General features: G+C 37.0%; 1 protein-coding gene across 13 annotated transcripts in view; it reads left to right on the top strand.

The window, feature by feature from the left end:
- The window catches only part of trip12 (thyroid hormone receptor interactor 12), a 268,901-nt gene that overhangs the window by 32,956 nt on the left and 211,240 nt on the right, over positions 1-24,705 (top strand). For all 13 annotated transcript variants that reach the window (XM_039760102.1, XM_039760094.1, XM_039760085.1 and 10 more), the window contains exon 2: positions 12,053-12,114. The gene's annotated coding sequence lies outside the window, so the exon portion shown is untranslated. The remainder of the gene's footprint in view (positions 1-12,052; positions 12,115-24,705) is intronic.

The raw sequence follows: 24,705 nt of genomic DNA, 5'->3' as shown, positions 1-24,705 counted from the left end.
CATAATAAGCTTACTGAGCAAAGGGTATTAAAGCATTTATGTAATTAAAAATAATTGTACATTGTAACACCCTTATTGTTTTAATGATAGTTTTGGCTGAAACAAACTTTAAGCAAACACAAGCTAGCCAAACACCTGAAGTGAATGTTTCAAAAGGGCACACTTAGTTCTTCTACAGATGATGACTTCTGTGCCACCATGGCTTTGTGGAAGTTGTGGCAAGTGTTTTGACCATTAACAGGTGACTGCTGATTCAAGAACATATGGACAAAACTGGAAACTGCCTTAAAGAAAGCACAAAAAGGAGGCATCCCCATATAAATTTGTTTTTCCTCTTAGTGCTTTTAGGTGTTGTGTACCCAGTTACGTTGCACTGCAGTATTCTCCCTGTCCTGTCTCCTTTGTGGTTATTCAAAGCATAAAAATAATTATTTTGATCATGTGCTTTTCAAATGTTTACATCATTTGGCCAATTTGCAACCTTCCATTCTTATGCTAAATGAAATTGTTGGGTAGGTAAGTTAAAATGACATTCTTTCTATTTGGGGTATTAGATTTTACCATTACCTGCATGGGAGGGGAGTTATTGTTTGCCAGCAGATAGCTGGGTTAAATTTGATATAGCTGAAGAAAATTCTTTATGCTAATTTATTAAAGCATAAATTTTTGTTAACTATTTGAGTCATTATAGGTTGCATATTAATACTGTTGTAATATACCTCCTGAAAAATATAGATCAGTCCCATATTCTTTAGAAAAATCCTCAGCAGCCATACAGATCAAACCACTTCTGTCATGAGTTCAAGGTTGGTGTTGAACATGTATTGATATATTGAAATATATTTATACATGCTTAAGATTTTTAATGTAAATTTAATATTTTGTATATAGTGTGCCTTTCAGTATTTGTTTTAGAAAGTATGCTATTTCCTTAGTAATAGTCTAAACAAGTAATGAATGAGTCATCAGCTGCTTCTTATATTGGCTGATGGAATTTTTTTGCCTGTTGCATACATTTAGAAGTTTACTGTGAAACCCATTTCATTGTCAATAATTTTGACTAGATGTAATACGTTTCAAAATTGGTAGGTTGTCAAAGGGCAAGATGGGGTGTAGTGGGTTGATTTGACATGGGTGTTTCTGGAAAAATCACCTATTAGTATTTGCAATCCTAATGCCAATTAGGATGATTTTCGGCATATGTGTGCATAAGGTGTTTGGAAAATTGGTGCCAATGTACTTTTTAAATATTTAATTTAATCAGGCTGAAGATTGAAATTTAGATTTCCCTGTTGGTGATGTAAAATACAAATCACTTGGAAAGATTTTGTCTGCCATAACAGTAGATGATGTTGTTTACTTTAGGCACAACTAAACTTTCTGTATTTTAACTGAGTAAATTTTATTATTTAAAAATGAAATGATTGTTAAAGCTGAATGACAAAAGGAGTTTATGGATGGATATTGGAACAGAAGTTTTAGTACTGGACTTTTGGCATATGATTATTAAAAGTAATTTTTTAACTGGGTGGTTTACTGCTTTGCTTCTCCATTACAACACTTGATTCATTTTGTGTATGATTATATAAGCACAGTTTCTTTAAAGAAAAACGGATGTCTCAAGTTTGTACAGATAACACATCTGCAAATTTTCTGTTCTACAACCTCCTTTTTTCTATCTGGATAAAATGTGTACATTTGTATTCGCATCCCCCACATTTTGAAATGTTTTAAGGGTTCAAAAAGGTACATTTAATAGATGGACATGTAAGCCTTTAATATTATGCACTTTTAATGAACTGACTATTGAGCTGTGTTGTAATTGTATGAGAGGAAGAAATTTTTTACAAAAAAATAACCTGTTGCAAGAGACTTTTTCCCCTCAGGGACTAATAGTGTACCAAAAAACTTATAATACTAAGATACATAAATGTTACCTTTTAATTTACAGTCACATTAAATGTTTTCCACGACATTTTTAAAATGACAACATTTTGAGTATCAAAATATGAATAACTCTTGTTCAGTATTTGAAAGCTTTTTTTGAAAAGGCTATAATAAGGTTGCTTAGCACAGGATGTTTTGCAATTATGTGAATAAATATTGTAGCATCCTAATTATTTTTTAACAATATTTTTCTTTCCATGTCCATATTATTTAAGAACTATATTGAAAGATCAAGGCTCTGTAAACTAAAGAATTTAATCTTCAGTTTTAAAGGACAAGTTGTGTTTTAAAGTGGAACATCTTATTTATAAATAAAAAAAAATTCCTAAGACAGTTCTTATGTGTTAAAATGCAGATGAATGGATGGGGTATAAACAGAAAAACAGAAACTTTAAAACTTCGAGCATGCCCATTTTTTTCAAGCGCAAGGGTGTTAGTTTTGATCCGTGTTTTTACTTTTCACTCATAGTGTGAAGCAGCATATTCTTGTTGTTTTTTAGTAAGTGAAAAACTGCAAAGCATTTTTGTGAGATTCAGTCATTTTAAAAGGAGTTCACCTTGCTGACTGGATACCTCCACAGCAACTTTGATTTCTGTGATTACTGAATGTTGATGCCCTCATGTGAATTGTTGCCTCAGTTTACTGACAAATTAACCTTTAATCACTTGAGAAATTGTCATATCACAGACTGTCTTTCCCTACATGTGATTTAAAAAAATAAAGTTGATTTAAAATTGCTTCGTATCACAACTGAGAACTACCTTATCATATGGGGTTGATTAAATGTCTACCAAGAAGAAACAGTGAATTACAAATTATATTCAGTTTCTGAAAATGTCCTTATTATTACCATGTTCTCAGCAAGAGCGATTCACTATGTGCTATAAAATCTGTTAATGGCTTGGTGGTCCTTCAGTTTGTTTCGTCATGGCTTGGCATAATCAGCCTTTTTTAATTCTTTGTTTTTCATGCTGAGCATTGATTGGCACTATGAACTTAGCATTGACATACAGATGGTCTTTGCTCTTTTAAATATTCTAGGATTTTATTAAAAAATGCATTGCAGTGTAGTGTAACTAGTTCTGATTTTTTAATGTTTACAAATTACAATGAAGCTCTTGTATGCATGCTTCATCAATGCATACTGTACTTGCAGTTTGTCTGTAGGCTATATTAAATAACAACATCTATATATATAATTCACTAAGGCAAGACACCCATGGAAAGCACGCTGGAAGGGGCGTGGATTCAGTAAGCCGCCGACAAGTAAGATACCTATGCCGCATGCAGGGAGGAGCCACACCCACCAACTCCAAGACCATTGGATACGACGACAACTCGCAGAGCCATGCCCACCAACTTGGGCGCGACAACACAGAAAGAACGGCGTCATTTATATTCGTCTGTCGTAGAGTCCTCATGTACCTCTGAGCCACCTTGACTGTTCATAGAGGCATGTTTCTCGCGGAGGTGAGTCGCCATATGCAGCGTGTAAAACAGTTTGCGAGGGGTATCCCATGGGATCCTTAAAACAATCCTTTACAACTGAGGTTAAAACACAATGAAGTAAGCAGTCTTTAAAAACCGAGTTTTAGGTTACGACACACGACCGCGTGCACCATAGCAGACTGTTTTACACGCTACATACAGCAATTCGCATCCGCGACAAACATGCGTCGTCTTAGATGCTCCTGCACTTTGTTCACACCCCCCCCTCCCACCTCGCTACTACCGTGGTCGGGTGTCTTGGTGGATTATATATAGAAAGGCAGCCAAAACCGCACAGAGCAATGAAAAGTCTAGAGTTCCATCTTTTCATTCACTTTCTGTTGTATCCTCAAACCCTCCCTTTTTAGACAACTGTGTCTTTCCAGAAGTGTTCAACCATCAATAAATAATTATGCAGCGTTTGTTATGCCGCGGGTTCACTATTGTATTGTATTTTGCTCTCTCCAGAGTTCCATCTTTTCATTCGCTTACTGTTGTATTCTCACACCAACACATTTTAGACAACCGTGTCTTTCCAGAAGTGTTTAGCATTCAATAAATAATTATGCATAACATTAAGCATGTGTCTACCTGGCGTGGGTAGAACCCCATTCGGGCTGCAAACCGTGGAATTCCCACTAAGGGCTCATTTATACTTCACGCGACGCATGCTGCAGCGGACGCTCCTGCTACGCAAGCGTTGAAGTGTTTATACTTGCTCGCGTACTTTACATAAATCTGGAGGAATCCACCAGGTGGCAGTGCTAGATATTATCACGGTGAGAACATGTTTGGCTTCTCTGTGTTGTGAATTGCCTAAAACACCTATTAAATTCCGATAACACCTTACCACAATATCTGTGAAAAGGATGTTTATTGATTAAATCCATCAATCCAGGGATGTGTCCATTCCAACAAGCATTGGGCACGACTGAGAAACAATCCCTGGACGAGGTCTCTGCTCATCGCAAGGTGAATACAAGCACACATACACTAGCGTCATTTTAGCGGCACCAAATCTGCTTATCTTTGGAAGGAAACCGTAGCACAGTGTGGAATACAAGCAGGAAATACCAGCAACGTAACTCCCTGCGAGACAGCAGTGCTATTGCTCCGCCACCGTGTCACCCCCATGTGTGTAATTATTAACAGTATTCATTATTTAAATGAAATTATATGTAAAATGTAACATACACACTTTAATGCATTTCATCATGAAAGTGATATCAAGTATGAATCTAAAGATTCTAAATGTGCAGAGAGTTGGAATATCATACATTTAATTTGTTCTGTGTGGTGATCTTTTGCTACTTGCCACAGCTGTCAGGTCCAAGAAGCTCGTAGCGATTAAAAACTGGGATGACGTTTACGACGGTCTGCTTTAATGATAAAGTAAACTACGAGGTTAAAGTGGACAATTCGAGATTAAAGCCGAAATTTCCACTTTAATCACAAAATACACGTTTTCACTGTGTCCTTTATTTTTTTCTCAGTGGTTCAAATATAACGCCATACATTATGTTGCTGTTAAGTTGCAAAAATAAAAAAATTAAAAAAGACGACACAAAAGATGGTATGTGAGACTTTTAAAATGTATCGTGTCATTACATTCGGGAACTATCTACATGTGACAGAAAGCCTCTATGCCGATCCTACGGGATGGATACTTCGATGTGGTGAAGCAAAATGCTGACATACAAATGCATTTGTGGTGCTTTTATATTCTATATACTCAGTGCCGTCTTATTTTTTTTTTGCAACTTCACATCGGCAACATGATGTATAGCGCTGTATTTGAGCCACTGAGAAAAAAATAAAAGACACTGTGAAAACGTGTATTTTGTGATTAAAGTGGAAATTTTTGGGTTTAATCTCGAAATGTCCACTTTAACCTCGTAGTTTACTTTATTATTAAAGCAGACCATCGTAAACGTCATCCCAGTTTTTCATCGCTATGAGCTTCTTGTACCTGACAGCAGGTAAAGTAAAAAAATAAAAAATAGACGTCACAAAAGATGGCATGTGAGACTTTTAAAATGTATCGTGTCATTAGGATCGGGAATATGCGACGCTTGAATATAAAAGCACCACGAATGCATCTGTATGTCGGCATTTTGCTTCAACACTTTGAACCATTCATCAAACAGCAAAGCCCGCACATCGATCCCCGAAGGATCTCCATAGAGGCTTGCTGTCACATGTAGATAGTAAACAGAGACTCTGACGCCACGCTCACTTTTAGCACACTGCGCCCCCCGACTTTTTGCTGGTACTTCAACTCACGACGTGCTCAGAGGACGCATGAAATGAACACTGGGAACGCTTGGCAACCATGATGCGGACGCGTACGCGTTCTGAGCGTGAAGTATAAATGAGCCCTTAGTGCGACTCATACGCTCCCACTGGTTGCATCCCAACCCTTTGTACACACCCACCTCGCTACTACCGTGTTCGGGTGTCTTGGTGGATTATATATAGAAAAGCAGCCAAAACCGCACAGAGCAATGAAAATTCGACGTCAGTCACCGGTACATCTGGACTGTATAAAGATGACGACTCAAGTGACAAGTTGGAGGTGGGCACATGAGCAGGCAGTGCATACTGAACGAGAAATCAGTAGATTAGCATGACGGACGGAGCTCAATGGACATCCTTCTCCTCCCGTTCCAGACTCCGAGGCGTGCACCCCCATCCCTCCGTCTGGCAGGAGAAGGCGCAAGGACGGTCCGCCAGCTTTCAGTCACGGATGATTTTGTGTTGGTTCGTTCCGTGCATTGTTACAATGTTGCTTTTCTTGCTGATTTATTACATTACCAATTTTTCAAATGTTAATTTTCTCCCTGTGCTTAAAAATCATTAAAAAAGCTGGCCTGATTATGCGGCGTATGGTATGCCGCGGGTTGGCTAGTAGTATGTAATGGGCGAAAAGTAGGCACTGTTTAGGGTCATTCTATTCAAATGGGCGGCCAGCAACCTCAGAGTGGCCAAGCCTGTGGTCCCACCAGAAATGCAGAGAAAAACTGAGTAAAACACATTTCACTAGTGTTCAGAAATTCCTACAGTAGAACAGACTATAAATGCAGCACTCAACATAGCCTAGCAACATTCAATCCACAATCCATGCACATGGTGCAGTGGTGTGCTGCTGTCTCGCAGTAAGGAGATCATAGGTTTATATCCCAGGTGCTTACAACGTGTAGAGAGCTTTGAATAGTGAGAAAAGCGCTATAGTAATGTAAAGAATTATTATTGCTGCTGTTTATTACAGTGCAGCACACTGTTGTGTGTTTAGAAGTGGCTGTGATACTGTGAAGGCCTACTTCTACGGAATCTTAAAAATGCAGACTTTATTTGATGTGTTGCACTATAGATGGTGTCCTACCATTCCTTTGGCCTCGTGCATAAGTGGTACGTATACACAAAAGTTGCGTATGCCATTTTCCACACTCACTTTGAGATTTATAAAAACTAAACTTAGTGTAAAGCAACGCACATTTTCACAATAGCCTCACACCATGCATACAGATGTTTCTGTTCGGTTTTGCTGGGCAGCACCTAGGGTCAAAGCAGTGCTACTGTTTCTGTGTGGTGTCCCTTTTTTAGATCCACATCAATGACACAGGATTTATTAAATTGTATTATCGTTTACAAATTTAATTCACTTGATTGTAATCATTCTGTAGCTTTTTTTTCCCCCAACTACCGTGGCTGCTTTAGCGTTGGTAGAAGACATTGCAAATAACATTTATAAGAATAGAGCATGTATTTATATGTGATGATGACTGGCTTCTAAGTCTATTTAGATTTCTAGGTGCTCTTTTCTTGGAGCTGTGTGCTGAACTGGCACTAGTTTTACAAATAACAGATTTGAAGAATTGTGCTTTACTACCTGTTCCTTTGCAAGTTCTGTCCAATTTCTGTTTTTTTTTTGCCATAGGAGATTTTCAGTGTGAACTTGCTGACGATCAGTTATTTCCCAAACATCACTGAATCTCTCCATGCCAGCTGTATAGGATGGTATTATCCGCTTGTCATCTGGATATATAAGATTTTGTTACATTGTGGTTGAACTGGGAAATATCAAAGTGCAATTCACAACAATGTCCAGTTTTTCAAATGTAATTGGAGCGGTCAACTGGACATACATTGCTATTGCAATAGTGCCGGACAAGTTACATCAGCTAGGAATGAATAATCAAAAGTATGATCTGGGATTATATCCTCTATAGTAGGAGAGCCTTTGAAAACTACAACTCTGCACAGTCACAGATGCTTTTTCCAACTAGTGCAGCAATCCTTTTAAGGATAGCGAATCACCTCAAAGAGCCATGTAAATAGAAGGGAATCTATCTGTCGTGGCATCTTGCTCTGACACTACCCTATAAAGGTCCCTTCGGAGAATAAACGTGCTTATATAAATAGAAAGTATTTCCACTCTAATGTGCTGCTCTATAATCCACAGAAAGTGTGTTGCATTGTGTAAGCTTGTAGCGTTAATGCATAATGTGGCACACAATTGTGGCTTGCTTCTACCTGAAGAGATGACATGATGAACCTGACCCGCCAGAAATGGTGAGCCAAATCAGACAGTGTTATAACTCAGTTTGACCGTAATTAGCAAATTGTAAAAACTGTTAAATTAGATGCAGCATTTATTTTTTAACCAATTCATGTAATTTTGTGGTCAATATCAAATAGTACAACCCTTGTATTCCTTATTTCATTGGCCGCGTTTCTTACAGCAGCATCCACTATTGCATTTTGTGACTCCATATCAGCATCTGGAGGCACATGGCCAGATGGTCGGCTGGCAGTTTCTGAGGCAGAGATGTGTGAGCAGCAAGCACCTGAAGATGTGCTGGGCACAGCAGCACCTGAAGTTGTCCATGGTACAGGGGTCACTGTTTGTAATATTGTCTGAAGCAAAATAAACATAATGTGGGATTGGTCTCGCCTTTTCGCATCGACTTTGATATCTGACTGCTTCTTTATTTTGGGCACTGTGCGACTTTCGGAACTTGAACTTTTGAGTTTCTCTGCCATGCTGTATTACTCCCATCAGTTTCCTTTTGTTGCCTATACCACTGTTTAAGCCAACAAACAATATGTTTGTGCTTCGCTCCACTTCACATTCACTGAAATTCTTTTTTTTTTTTTTTCCACGTGCTTTTGCCTTTGTCTTCTAACAAAACTTTGAACAGAAGGGGTTATATATGTTTGTTGATTTGCATATTCAAATATGCAAAATTTTGGGAGGAGTTAGGGTGGGGGCTGTATGTGCATGCACATACGTTCAGTTTCATGTTCATTGGTATTTATTGAGGGGAAGTGTGTAGAACTTGGCGTACACACAGTTTTATGCTTCTGGATTTTTTTGTGCATATGCACATTTCCCGTTTTGTCTGTACGCCATGTTTTAGTGTAAATTCCATGCACGACGTTATACATGTGGCCCCTTCTCAGGACCACAGATAAACCTTCAAAAACCAAAAAATTAAGGTAAACTACTTTTCTGCCTCTTGCTCTTTTACCATTCACTCCCCTTGCACCCTCATCCTGTCACTCAGCTCTTTCTAGCCCTTGTAAAGTGCTTTCCCCAAAGACTCCACCCCAACAGCCTATGCAGTAGCAAGACAGATCACAATATGAGTGTAATGTGGGATGTATAACAAAAGTCTTGCCTAATCACACATGTGGTGATTTTTAAATGAAACCTATGTTCCCTCAGTGTGCAGTAGACTTATTCATGTGTGTTAGTTGCTGTTATCTCTTGTTATGGGTTTGTGCACCGATAGCATTGATAGTACTTTTTTAATATGTTAAGACAGTTTGTGCCTGGATCATATATGACCAAAATATTTTTTTCCAGAGGGAATTTTATGCACTTTGAGGTGTGCCTAGGTCAGAAATGACCAAAATGTTTTTTTTGCACATTTTGGTAAACATTCAAACAAACAAGTTTTTTTTTTTTTTTCAATTCTTTTATTTGTGTTGGTTTAAAATTTGTCATTACCTGCTACTTACCAGCTGCTGAAATTGTCTTGCCCAGCTAAATGTCTTGGTTTGAAAGTCTGACCCAACTCATTTTGTAATTGAATAGCCCAGGTTTAGGGTAAAAAAAAATTATATAGCTCGAGTGTGCAATGTGTCGTTAAAATGCTGTTATGTTCTTCTGCACGTGTGCTAGTATTTATTAGGGAAAAAGTCTACACATGCCATAAGAAAAAAAAAGTTTAGTATACATGCGCATAGTTTGATTCACTGCAGAATAATGTTTCATGCCATCCTTCACATCTTCTACAATTCTTTGATGGCCAGTGCAGTTTTTTATGCTGTGGTGTGCATGTCTCATAATATCTCGTCGAGAGGCCCATTAAATCATCAAGCTAATTTAGAAGGGAAGGCTCAGTTGTGGGATGCACTCTTGATCCCTAAGGAAATAATAGCAAAGGAAAGAAAGAAAACAAAACTTGAGTGCAATTGTGAACAATGCATCACACCCTGTGTCTAACACTAACATTGAGTACTTTCAGCCAACAAATTATTTAGCAGAAGTTAGTCAAAAGTCACTACTGGGGCTTAATACCAACAATAATACCCGTATAATGCCTCACTGTGCCTGCCAAGGCAGAAGTTTTCTTCTTTTATACATTTTGTTTCTTTTTAGTCATTCTGGTGTGTATTCAGACCATAGTGTGTGTGTATGTGTAGGTATGTATATGTATGTTTGTGTGTTTGTATATTTAAAGAGCTTCTGTAAAGCCAAGTTCCCCACCGTGAAAAAAAAAAAATGCATCTCTTTGTGCTCAGATCAGATGACTTCAGGGGATGCTGACAGCTTTGGTTGGTATGTGAGACATTTAGCACACATTTGTGCAAAAATGAATTTGTTTCCAGGCACGGCAGAATATAACCATTTAAGAAACGACTACAAAAAAATTAGGGGTGCAATTGTGATAAATGTCAAAACTCCACCCTTGATAGTCCATGTGAGCACTTGAACGAACAGGAAACATATCCTCAAGAAAATGGCACAATGAATCTGTAATAAAATTTATTTCTTTAATTTACATTTGTCATAAGCATGATATAGAATAGCGGAAACCATGTTTTCTTAAATTGGATCCTTTGCCACTTCAAAATAGATGCAGTCAGTAAGTATTAAGGTTTCTGTGTTCAACTTCATTTTAGAATACAGGCTAGTATTTTATAAATTTATAGACAATGCTTTACTTTAGAGTGCAATTTTATGTGTCAAATTAATGTAGAATGATTATGAAGAAATAACTGTGACTAGTTTCCAGTGTGACCTGAACTGACTTCTTTACAACTTACTCTTTCATCTTATCACAGATTACTTCTACAGCTGTGGGAAAGAACTTAATTTTGCCCATTTGTAACTACTACAGTTCATATTTCACCATGTACAGACAACAGCCACAGTATTCAATCTCCCACTGAAGAGAACCTTCACTTAAGAATTGGATGACTTTTTTTTATATTGTCCACTTCATATTTGCTTGTGGAAAAACTCCAGTGCATTCGGGAGATTTGTCAAATTAAGGATATATAGATGTGGTAATTTGCTGAGATGCAGTTTCCAGGTCTCTTAATAGAGGATACAGGCAAAACCTCAGCTGTGTGTTGATATCATCCCTATGAATATTAAATGCATGCACAGCTCTTGTTCTTCAAATGGAACAGTCTTGAAAACCTATACTCATGTAATGTCTGTCCTTTCATATACGCAAAGGTACATGTGTAAGGCTTTTTTAGGTCACCAAGAACATATAAATATGACTGTCAAAATTGCGGAAAACCCAGTGGGTATATGGATTTTTAAGCATTTTATCTCTGCTGCTATTACATCAGCAGTTTGTTTTTCTTTTTTCTTCTATAAGTGATGTTTTGTTGACAACCAGAGCCAGTTGGCTATATGATGGCCGTTTTCTCTCCTATAACTTTCTTATTACTGCAGTAGACATCACTATTAAGGAGTCTGAAGGGAAACGCCTTTGAACCTTTCATTTTTTTTTAACAAAATTTTAGAAAACCGGACAGAATCAGAGCCAGCAGTGTGGCATCTTTATAGGTACATACAGCACAGAGCTTTATACCTGCTACACTTGCTGTCAGATAACACATGAGTAGACATCAATTGCCCTAGTAGTGAAATAGAAAGCAAAATTAAATTTATATAATTTTGCAGGCAGTTGGAATTAAATGTTAGGTTGTAAAATTAAATGGTAGTAACATTGATCCAGTGTATAATTAGAAATGGAGTCTTTGTCCTCCATTTTTTTGCCTGTGTGATAGCAGCATATTTAAAGGTTTTATTTTGCTATTAGTGGTAAAAATATTTTATTGATGCAATTGGTTGGTACTTTTCAGCATTAAGTTGATAAATTAAGACTTGAGAGATGTTACTCAATTAAATCAAACTTTTATCTGTTTCTAGTACTCTAAAGCATTGTTTTCTATTCATTTGCTTAGTAAATTACTTGAAGCAGAGGCAAAATAGTTCAAGTAAGGCTAATTTGAGATCATATCTACAGATGTCTAAATGTATAATTTATTTAAATATTTGAATTCTCTCTCTCTCTCTTTCTCTCACAGTAAGCCAGGGCTGAAATAGTAGGAAAAAGAAGAAACAGGTGAACCAAGACATGAAATAAAAGGTATTTATTTATTTATTTATTTTTTTTAACTAATATATAGGAAGCATAGCTTTTCTTTCATTTACATGTTTTTGATTGTCATACTTGGTATGTTTATTTTTGTTTTTTAAAAACATGTCCCTTAGATGTATAAAGGTAGGTTAAGTGTCTGGGGTTAAGTCACTGATATATATTGAATAGAAAGAGGATAATGGGTGAACTGAATTCTCTGCCACTAACCTCTGGATTGGTCTGGTTGCTTAATTTGACATTCAGAGTGTGCTGTTTATTTCCTGAACATTTTATTTGAAAGTGGGCTGCTGAGATGTTTGATTATTAATTTCAGATTAGATATTCACTTATAATTCCTAAATTGAATTTATTTATGTATGCATTTATTTGCAAGTTTCATTTTAAGGTAAGATTATGTAAATTGGATTAAATTTAACTTTGGAGTGATCCGTCAGAGTAATGATGTTGTTGATTACTTCCCTTTGTGAAACATCGGTCCAGAATATTAGATAAGCTAATCTTAACAAGGGAGAGGAAATCATTCCTCCAACTAATCCCATCAGTAACTTGTACAGTACGGTGACTAGTACTTATTTCCTTGTGCTCAGTGCTAATAGGTAACACATGAGGATGTTACTCGTGACATGGTACATTCGTGCACACATTAGAACTGTTGTCAAAAACACATGACTTTTCCGGAAGACCATAAGTGTACTTAAATGAAAATTGTGGCATCATAGCGAAAGGCATCCTACAAGGTCCTCATTTTTCTACTGAATTGTTTCTGTTGACCAAGTTAAAGATGTGGCAGTGTTATACAGCTGGTTTTCATAATACTGTATCTCCTTGAAGGTCCGAAGGAGTTTTAATATGAGGAATTTATAGTGAAACGTATGTAGATGCAGGGCTGCCCCTTTTGGAGGCATGAACAGACATATTGGTCTAATAACTAAGAGTTGTGTTTGAGGCCTCAATTGACAGCACACATACATTAACTATGGGGAAAGTCCAGTGCAGTGTATTGGTGTGTCACTACCCCTTTGCAAGAAATGCCACCTCCTTGTGTGTAAACTAATCCCATTGTTCTCGACGTGTTTAAATACATTTTAATGTAAAGACTTGTACCTAAATACTTTTAAGATTTGTTTTTAGGGCAAATATAAATAGCTTACTTGATTTCAATGCCCACACATACATTTATTTAAACCGAAAACTTCAAATTAAAAAAAAAAAAAAAGCTATTTCTGAAAATCTAAGCATTTTTTGTTTAGAAAAAAGTATAGTCCAGTAATGTAGAACCATAATCGTATCTTTTAATTTGAGTGCCTATTTGAAAGTAAATTTGTGAAATTTCTTTCATCCATGCTTTTAAACTGTTTTTTTTGTTTTTTTTTTATGAAAACATAGCATGGATATCCATAGCCCTTTTTGAAAGAAGCCCGTTTATTTCTGGCTGTAACATTCCATAATATGTGAAGAACAGCTCACTTAGAATACAGAAATGATATAGTTCATCGTTAATTTAAGAAACTAGGGAGCTTCAACCCTTGCTCACTTCGCTCACCAACCCCCGTTTTTGGTTTTCTGGATTCACACTTTTAATATTTTTTTTTCTTTGAATTGTTTCTATTTCATTAGTTTCGCTTTTATTTCAGAACTTCTGTAAAAAACATTATTTGGAATCTTTCGAGTCCCAATGTGCTTCTAAGTAAGGTCCGTGTGACGTGTGTAATGACTTTGTGCCATAATTCAGAATAGGTTTCTCTGTTTGAAATTTCAGCACAGACAAAATGATCTATATCATCAGAAGTTAATTTTTTTTGCAAGGTAACCTATAAATGCATGTGAGGTAAACCCCATTTTTTAAATTCTCTGACTTAAACTTCAAAGCCTTGCAATATTTACATACTTCTTACATATCACCTATGTCCATATATTCGATCACTATTCGCCTTTCGTTATTTCTCAGAGTAATAATTTCTCTTTGCGCTAATGCAATGTTTACTTTCTTTGTTTTGACACTGTCATTTTTTTTTTCTGCTTTCATATTTTGTATCTTGCCCTGCATGTGTTTTGCGCCTAGGTTTTTTTTGAGTCTTATGAATTCCAGTTTTCATTATCTCTAACCTGCTCTGCATGTGTTTGGCCCCCTTGTTTTTTAACCTCTTTATGACGTTTTACTTTGTTTTCTACTCTCTTTTATTTCTGACCTTGCTTTGTCCTGCTATTTTTTCAATGACACCTGGGGGGTATTTTTCGTACGTGGATTACTCGTTTAGCCAGATGTAATTGTTGCCGATTTGGCACGATCCTGGATCCGTCGGTTTTTCTAAACCCTTGCTGGATGTGTTGTCATAGCAGCACATCCAAATCCTCAAACCTGCTTGGAGCAGGTTTGTTCTATGTAAACAAGGATTAGCTCACACCATGGAATTCATTCAGTCATGGCTTTGCCGTTCATGAATGTGCTACCATTTGATATCGATGCGCAAATTATAAGAAGAGAATTTCATATAGAGAGGGTTTGCACGGTCGGCAAGATCCTTTATTTCTCCCAGAGGAAATTCTTTTTGAAAGAAACCCTTTTAGCCGAGGGGGAATATTGTACCTCAAAGATTTATTAGCACCTTATATTCAAAGTAAAACTAGGCAAAGTCGTTCTCTCACAACTACACAGACAGTATGCATTGCTTTGAGGTTTTTTGCAAGCGGCACTTTTTTTTTATATACTGTAGGTGTTGCGGAAAATCTATCTAATAGTGCAGTTTGCTAGGCAATTGGTAAAGTCTGTTTGGCTCTGAAATATTTCCTTCCTTTCCTGGACACGTGCGTGTGCAGACAATAAAAGAAGCATTTCATGCCATTGCAGGTACACAGGCAAAAACACCCACAGTTCCAAAAGAATCTCATAATCAGCCTAACATTCTCATTTCCCAGGATTTCCAAATGTGATTGGGGCACATGGGACTGATCAGAGTGGAGTTTGATCAAACATTATTTGGAAAATGTACCTCTCCTCCTGATGAATGCTGTAATCAGGCATAGTGTCTTCATCAAATATTTGACCTTTGTCAATATCTCGTTGGTCAGACACAAGTTCTAGTGATATGACATTCCCTGCACCTGACCCAACAAAAAATGCCCTCAGAAACAGGGCGATGGGCATTTTGCTGGAGAGCCAACTCTTATGCAGGGGTTAGGTCTGGACCGCGTTGACCTCCACCTGTTTTTTGCTCGTTTGCCTTCTTATTAGCTTTAAAATTATTATTTTTTTATATTATATATGATTCTTTATGTCAACAATTCTTTAAATAGTTATATACCAATATTTACCAATTTGAAGTATATGCTTGTACTTCATTTTGATCTGTTCCCATGTTGTTCTTGTGCTCAAGTTTGATCTGGAATTATGACATATTAAATAATAATCTGACACAGGAAATGAAACGCTGCATTCAGTAAGTACAATGCACACAACTTAGCGTTTAATTTGTAGGCCACTTTTTGCCAGCCGTCTTTTCTGGTTTGGGCTGCTTTTGCAGTGTTAACCCTTGTGCATATTAAATCTTGAAATTCTTCATATCCTTCGAATAAAAGGTCCTCCTCCGGGCTCATTTTTTTTCACACAAGCGTTCTTTCGAAATTTTGTTGCAGCCTATCAAAGACTTGCTGATCATGTTTTCTAGACTCAATATATATGGGGTTTTCAATCAGTGTGGGCATGTACAATCATTTCGGATGATTAGATTCAGTTATACTAATCCACTACACGGCTGCGTTTGAAAAACTTGACTTATCCCGGATGAGCTTCACTGGCATTAACTCATCCAAGATGAGGCATCTGAACTCGGATGATTTAAGCGACGTACGGAAAATACCCCTCAGCTCTGTGGTGATTATTTTTCTCCTTTTCGAGTAATAATTTGCCTTTGTTTGCGCTACTGCGATCTTTACTTTCTTTTTTTATACTTTGTAATTTTCCTACTTTCATATTTAACTTTCTCTACATGTGTATCACGCTTTTTTTTTTTTGTGAGCCTTTCGAATTCCACTGCTTTCATAATCTCTAACCTGCTCGGTATGTGTATAGCGCCAAGGCTTGCGAACGTCTTTCTGAAGCTCTACTTTGTCTTTTACTCTGTTTTTTTAATTCTGAGCCCGATTGGATGTGCTTTTTTTTTCTTCAATTCCACTTGTTCCGGGCTGATGATTACTTTCCTTATTTTCTGAATTTGCACCTAGATTATTCTTTTTCTTTTTTTTTTCTCTCCAATGCTTTTGAGTCTGTTTTCTCCGCGCTGCTTTATTCTTCGCATAGTCGTCTGTTTCATTTATAACGTATTGTCCTTGTAAGCTTTATATGCGCTGAGAGCCCTGGATCTGCGTGTGCTCAAAGCCTTTGCACGACTGAGTGTTTTGCTGCCCATGGTCTTATTTGATATTGGTTGTAAGTAGGGCGTGTCTTCCAAGAATCTCATGTTCTACGTCATCACGAGACGGTCAATCTCATGTTTAAGGTCCCCGCAAGACGCTCTGTGGCCAATCATTTTTGTCTCGTGGGTCTTTTAAGTGTCTTCTGTGATCTTCACATGAAGATCATGTCTCTTATCCCTAGTGTTTCTCTCCAGGATTTTTTTTATAATACAGAGATGAAGATCAGGCAGTTTGGCAGCTCTCAAGATCTTGGAAAGTGTAATCACGTGCATTCCAAAATCCACCAACTGCTATGATGACACACGCCGTCATGAGGATTGCCACATAAAGGAGCACGAGTTATCTGTGATATAGAGAGTGGCCAAGATTTCCAGTTAACTGCAGATCAGATTATAGTCCAAATAAGTGGTTCATTTAGTTCAAGCAGCAGAAACGTAGAGAAGTAGTGCATGAATCATGCATTCATGGTAGAATTACTGCAAAGAAACCACTACTGTAGGCGACAGATTAAAAGAGAGATGATTAAGCCAGGAAGCTGGCAGTTAAGCCATTGGAAATCTGTGTTTTCATCTAATGAAATCATGAGTGATTTCCACTGTAAACCATTGGGAGATAGTGGACTTTGCTGGTAACAGTGTTAATAATTTATTTAGAATTAAGTGCACACGTAGTCATTGACTACCACACTGTAGTGACATTCCATACATCTAATCTAGTGGGTTTTTTTCTCTCTTGTTTTTTTAGTTGGGCGGCCTTTTTTTTTTGTTGTTTATAGGACAGTAAACTAAATACCAGGTTGTATAAAAGCTATTTGACAAAGGGATAGTGATTGAGTGCTCAAACAGATTACTTGGCCTCCACAATCATCTAATCAAGGAGAGATGGTTTGAACTGAAGGACAAGTAACCAAGAAGTGTTCAAAATACACTCCTTCAGGACTTTTGGCAAGTAATCCCAGCTAGCTACCTCATTAAGCTAGTAGAAAGAATACAATTAATATGCAAAGCTTTCATCTACTTTGGAAAAAAAACTGAATTAGTTTGAATTTTTAATTTATAATTTCATATGTTGTATTTCATATACTTGAAGGTATCTTTTTTTTTTTTCTTTCTAAAATGTAGAAAATATCACTACTGTGAGTAAGTTTGTCCAGACTTTTGACTAGTACTGTAGATGTTTAGTAGTGTGTGAATATGGGTATGATTTTTAAGGTTTGTTCTTTAATATGCCTGTCTGTCCACAAAAGGTATGCTGGGATTTTTTTCAGTTGTCTTCATCACACTAGTGTCATATTTGACATTTTTTTACATTAAGAGTGTAATATTGAAATTATGTACTGCTGGAAGGATATTTTCAAGAATAGTTGCTCATGCTTCAGTTGTGTATAGATAGTTGTGAATAAACCCATCTGTGTTTTAAGCCAACCCTCAAATTTGAACAAAATATACCATGAAAAATGTGTCACCTATAGATATATTGAATGTGAAATTTTTAAATGAAATTGTTTTGGGTAAATAATACATTAATTTTAAAGTAGCAACTTGACACAATACTTAGTTCTGAAGTAAGAATACTTAACAATATTTTAAACAAAAAACACATCAGTTACTATGGAAGATTATTAAAAAAAAAAAAAAAATTCCACATTATTTTGCAGAATTATTGCTCTTTTAAGACATTGCCTGCTGTTGTGTAACAGAACGCACATGCCCTGGCTCTGTGTATAATTAACCACTTATGTAGCATTCAATTATATGAAAAGAAAATTTCTTTCATTGGAAAGCACCATAGAGGGCAAGATGAAGATGATGAGGATAAGGTTAGGAGCACACACTGATACAGTGCATTGCCACACCCACCACACGACAAACCAACTCAGGATCCAGATTCGGACCTGAGTGCAGCCATGCAATGGGTGATACCTCAGCACCACACTAGTTCAGATGGAATGGAACAGTGCAAGGTTTTTTATGGTGGCTGGTGATATTTTTTTTAAATTATAGGAAATAATTTAGAAAATTTGATATGGCAAATGCATATCTACTGTAATTGTCATCTCTAAATTGGGGATTTGTCAGTTTACAAAATGGAGATACAATAATTAGCAGACTGGTGCAAGTGCAACAATCGGTCTTAATGTAGATTAGACAAAAGAGATGGTTGTTGACTTCAGTAGGACCCATGCAGTCCTCACCCCCTACACATTGCGGATTCTGTTGTGCAACTGGTCAAGAGCACCAAATTCCTTGGTGTGCATCTAGCAGCTGATCTTAGTTGGCCAATTAACACCATCTCCATAGCCAAGAAGGCATAGCAGCATCTCCACTTCCTTCTGAGGCTGAAGAAGATAACGCTGGCGCTTGCCTTTTTCACCACATTCTACATGGGCACCATTGAGTGTTCTAACTGGCTGTGTCACTGTCTGGTTTGAGAACTGCTGTGTCTCTGACTCTAAGGTCCTACAACAGAAAGTACATACCGCAGGAAAAAAAATGGGTCCACTCTGCCCTCCATTGAAGACATTGCCGTAAATTGCAGTATCAATAAAGCTTACAGCATTGTGATGGGCCACTCTTTCCCCTCTCATGGGCTTTGTCATATTTACATCTGGCAGAAGGTACTGTATAATTCAGTCCAGTTCTGCCAAATAGTAAAACAGCTTCTACCCCTTGGTTGTCTGTTCTCTGAAGTTTGTGCTGCCTCTAGTCGTCCATTTATTACACTTGTCATTACTGTTTTTATTATTCGTTTTACTGTTATTTATTACTATCTACTTTAGTTATCACTCTGTTAACTTACATATTTACTTTTAATTATTTAGATATTATAGTTCCTTACCTGCCTTGCACTTGTCCTGTCTTTATGTATTTATTGTACTATAGTATACTACAATACTGTGTATGGATGGTATAACAATAAATCCACTTGACTATTCCAGGTTTGTGAAGAAATATCTTTGGCTTGAACAATACCAAACTTATCTTTTTAAGCAGGTCGTTGAACTGTTAGACATGCCTGAAATATGACAATCCCAATTCCAGACTAGCCTTTGGTAATGCTGCTAGTCTCTGAATGCAGTGAAACTGTGGTTATTGACGTAAGCGTGTATTATCATGAACCTGGAGTATGGTATCTTTATTTCATTGATACATTCACTTATTTCCAGTGCAGGAAGTATGATAGATGAGTCCTTCAGACATTGTGAAACCATTCATTTTTGGGTAAGTGTGCATGGAGTGCCTCAAAATCTATTCTGTAATAATGGTGGTGAATTTAATAATGAGGAAATCGGGGATATGGCATAGAATTTTAGTATTGACCACAGCTGCATACAGACATAATCAGGCAGTCATTGAAAATTATCCTGAAAGTAAGAAATAATATTGGATGTGACTGGAGAACAGCATTGGTTTGGGTGTTAATGGCAAATACAATGCACAATATCAGTGGGTACAGGCTAGTGTTTGGCCAAAACTCAAATCTTTCATCTGTTCTCATGAATGGACCACCTGCCCTAGATGGCACCACAAGAACTGTATCATTGTGACTACATATTTCAGCAGTGCATGCTTCAAGAAGAGCATTTTCTGAAGCTAAGCAGTCATGCAGCGTACAGACAGCACTCCAGACACAGATTAGTGCTGTAAATGATAAATCTGAGGCAGGAGACAGAGTATACTACAAAAGTACTGACTGTGTACTGAATAGAATGGCCCTGGATGAGCTATGATATCTATCATATATATAGGTTTTCCCATATGGTACACAATTCCAGATTTCATAAAGTCATCATTAAAGGTAACTATGTACAGATTGCTATCAATGAGAGATTTATCAAACACTATCAGATAATGAAGATACTGAAGATGAGAAAGGGCAAATGGAAGAGATTTTAAACTCTAGAGTACTTACAAAAGATGCTGACGGTGAAATTGAGCAGACTCGTGAATAAAAGACAGTCTTCGTGTTAGTCTGCATAAGTGGGGATCTGTGGGACACATGGGTAGAGACAGTGGCATACAGCTAAAGTCTTAGGATGGCCTTGCAGAGCACCAGACAAAAACACAAAATTCTATAATTTAGAGTTTATGGATCCTGGAAGTACTGCTAAAACTAAAGAGTTTTGTTTGAATTCTGAAGTGTGGGTTATCTCTGTTGAACTAATCAGGTACAGTTATGGGGCTTGTGCATGGATAATGTGTTTCAAAGCAAGGATATATTGAGTCAGCAAGTAGGAAGAAAAAACTGGAAAAGTAATGGTGTCTTTAAACAGGTTGAAAACACTGGTCAGAAGCGTGTTTCCAGAAGATAGATATGCACTTTAAAAAAAGACTTCTTTAGCAGGAATAGAACTCAAAGCATGCAAGACAGTTTGAGGGATGAGACAAAATGGCTCAATTGTGATTCTTCAACATGTTAATTAGAATCTTCCTGTCATTTGTCAAAAAGGCAATGGAAAGTTTATTCCATGGATATCAGATATGCTTTTCTACAGGGTATGACTGTTTCGCGATATTTATATTGTCCACATACTAAGGCTTAGAGGGAACTCGGAAAATGTTTTTATAGCCTCAAAGATGCATCACTTTACTGGTAAAATAAAGTAGATCAGGCTGAAGACAGGTGGAAAAGTTATACCAGTGGATTCTGCAGTTTTTACAGGCTGGATAAAGATGGTGTTTTGAGTGGAATTCTTGCATGCTATGTTGCTAATTTTGTTTAGGCAGACACAAACAAATTTTATCTCATTCCATACCTTGGATCAACTTTCCAGGTTGGTCATGATGCATTTTGTGGTTTTGTGGGACTGGAATTTCAAAGGGTTGATGGAGCAGCACAAAGAATCTTCAACCTATTGCCATTGAGGTGTAAGAAAGTGATGCCCCCCTCAGTGCAGCCACAATGGAACAGCTAAAGTTGAAAATAGGGCAGATTCTTTGGGTTGGCAGACAAACAATACATGAAGGTAATTTTAAAAGTTCTGTGAAGGCGACCTTGAAAATTTCAACACTTAAGAAGAGACGAGTCATGGCAATTAGTTGTTTTTAGTGACACCCTTATTTAGGAATCTTCCTGATGGTGGCACATAATTCCGACACTTCGTTATTTTGTCAGGAGAACAAGGATGATTCTTGCTTCTTTTTCGGAAGTTCAAAAGAATAATACAAAGTACTTTGGTAGTATCTGTTAGCATTGATGGTGCAATCTTTCTATACCTTTTCCAGAGCTTGAAGTTGGTGACTCAAGTAATAATGCTGTTCATGTCATTTGAGTTACTGACAAACTACTCTTTGATTGAGGCATTTCAATCCATCAAGTCTGTAACAGAGAAAAAGATAAACTTATTTAAGACCAAAAAGTCCATTGTGCTTTGTGGTCACCTACAAAGGACCAGTTTGCTGTCTTGCAAAAAGAGCATCTCCTTTTGTGCTTTTAAAAGCATTTAATGAAGGAATATGGTATATTAAGGGATTGGTTTAACCACATTTCATTTGGATTTGGTGAAACATAATTATTAGCTCTTCTGTACATATAATTGGGTGTTATCATGTTTTACAGTTAATTGTTTCATTAAAAATCAAAGATTTAAGTTCTGTTTCTTGCACTCTTATTCGTAGTGTTATGGTGGTACATCCCTAATTGGGAGTATTGTGGCTTTGGTGAGGAGTAAGTAGGCTTTTTGTACTTAATCTCTTGGTGCTCCTAAGGTTATTAACAAACTGTTTAATATACTTTCGTGTTAAATTTTCTAAGCTGTGATCTGCAAATGTGTAAAGTACATAGATTGAATGTCACAAATGCATCATCTAGTTAACAAATGCATATCACTGTCGTGACTCAGCAGTAAGTCCACATTTTTGAAGTCCCTTGATGAGCAAGCTGACAAAGCATGCACTTTTCTGCTTTCTTTCTTGTTTGCATTTGTATGTTGTGTATGTTAAAGTTGCCTGACTGAACATGTTGTCATGGACATACTTTATTACAGGCTTTTATTTTGGGTTATAAATCAGTTTGCTGTGTCAGTTTTCGTGGAAAAGTACGGAATCTATTGAGTGACATGCAAAAACCATTCTCTGCTAAAGTATAGCCTCTATTTGCCTGGCAATGGATTACTTATAGGTCCACATGCTTATTCTGAGTTTATTTTTTTAGTTGTAGGTATCAGGCATTTTGATCTTCACCTGAATATTTGTGGAATTTCCCATTCCTAAAGGCATGTGACAGTTGTGTGCCAAGTCACAGATGGGGGAATCGCTATTGATGTCACTGCTTCTGTTAGCCAGGCAACATGTTTGTTATAGATCCGTTTGATGCTTGTCCTTTATCTGCCCCCTGCAGCAACTATCCTTTGTTGGTATGGCTCTCACATCCTCAGAAAACCTTGGTTTATTGATGTTATCAGCCTTTCAAAGACCTTTTTTTGCCAAATGAGTTGGATTTCTCTGCTTTTCATTCTTGCAGATGCAGGTAGGGAAGTGATGTGAGGCAATGCCTAGTAGCTGCTGCCTAAGTTAATATGTCTTGCTTTACTACAGTGCATGTGTTTTAAAATGTCAATTTTATTTTAATTAAGAAAAAATACAAAAACTTGAACTAAATATGTTTTATCTGTGCACTGATTTGAATTCATTTTGCGGTATTCTGATTTATGAATGTCTAATAAGTAACACTAAACGTGTGCTGGAATCTCAGTATGAATTCTTTTGTGGGCTAAGTGCATTGTCTGATGCTAGCAGTTACCATTTGTACCATGACTGTTGACCGCTTACTAGTAAACAAAACAGCCCTCTTCAGAAAATACAGTCATGTGATATACCAGTACTGAAAAACCCAGATTGTTAAATGGTATAGTACCAGCATTTCAGGATTGTAACAGAGCCGTGTCAGATGGGGTTATATGGATTGATTCTGAACGCGACTGAGAGAATGAAAAGTGAATTAAAAAAAAAGCTAACCTTTACAAGGATCATAAATTGCACCGGCTGTTACAGACTGAAATCAAATGTATGTTTTTATTCTAACATAGTAAGACTAAGAGCAGTTTACTTCTCAAAACGGAGTGGCGCAGGATCGAACTCGTGACCTTTTGATTCCCAGACGGGAACTGATTCTATTGAACCACGGAGGCAGTTATAATAAACAGCTGTCAATGTCACATGTTAAGGCGGCTTTTTGTTTCTGCAGTTATATTTTTGAATAAAAGCGCAATTGTTGTGTTATTCTTGTGAAAATGTTTCTTTGCTATTTGGACTTCAGGCTTCATACATTATATAGTTTATGCCTACATTTTGTCATCTACTACTAGAATATAAAAAACGTTTCTGTTTTAACAATGTGTTGACACAGATTACTCCGTAGAAACGGAACAGACATGAAATGCGTGTGTTCCAAACAACGATCTTATTTCCACTCTAAAACTCCACTTCACTCCCAGATACTCAATCAAGGCATGAGCTAAGTGAAGTTCGTGCACGTTCTAAATTGGTGGGGGGATTGAATAGCCGGCTGCTCCTAGCTTTTCTTTATCAGCACATTTAGAAGACAAAGGACGCTGGCGGAGAGGTGTGAAGGGATTTAAGAAGCGATTTAAGGTGGGACGGAATTACGAGTTTTTTCGTAGGCTCTGGTAATTCTTGTGTTAAACACAGTAGTTTTCAATCATTTAACTAAAATGACTAAACTAAACTAACTAAATTATTTGTCTTTTGTTTTCAGAATTGTATTAAACCAGAACTTCAAAATAAAAGATGTAATTTTTTTTTTTAGCTTCTCTGAAAGAGACATTTTATTGACAAAGTATCATGTAAATATCTGACCACCACAATATTTCACGACAGAAGACTCTGTTAATTTATTAGTTTTTTTGTCTGCGGTATTGCTTAAAAATTCAGCACAGCGAACATGGTAGTGATATGTTGGGGGAAATGTCTGGACTGTTTTCCTTCTGCAGCAAAGAAGTGGTTTTATTTGTGTAAAACTTAGTTCTTTCCTTGCTATGTAATATGGCAAGTTTATTTTAACTGAAAGTTCATATCTTTTTGTATCATCATTCGCCTTTGTAGTGTCTGGAGACCTTTCACCACCACCGATTCTTTGGCACATTTCTCTCCAGCCTACTGTTGAGTTATTTGCTGTTGGGAGTGTGGTGTTAGCTTTTCAGATCTA

Source organism: Polypterus senegalus, chromosome 1 (genome assembly GCF_016835505.1).
Source record: "Polypterus senegalus isolate Bchr_013 chromosome 1, ASM1683550v1, whole genome shotgun sequence".
NCBI classification, from domain to species: Eukaryota; Metazoa; Chordata; class Cladistia; order Polypteriformes; family Polypteridae; genus Polypterus; species Polypterus senegalus.
Note: the sequence above shows the minus strand (reverse complement) of the source record. Positions and strands in the feature narration are given on the sequence as shown.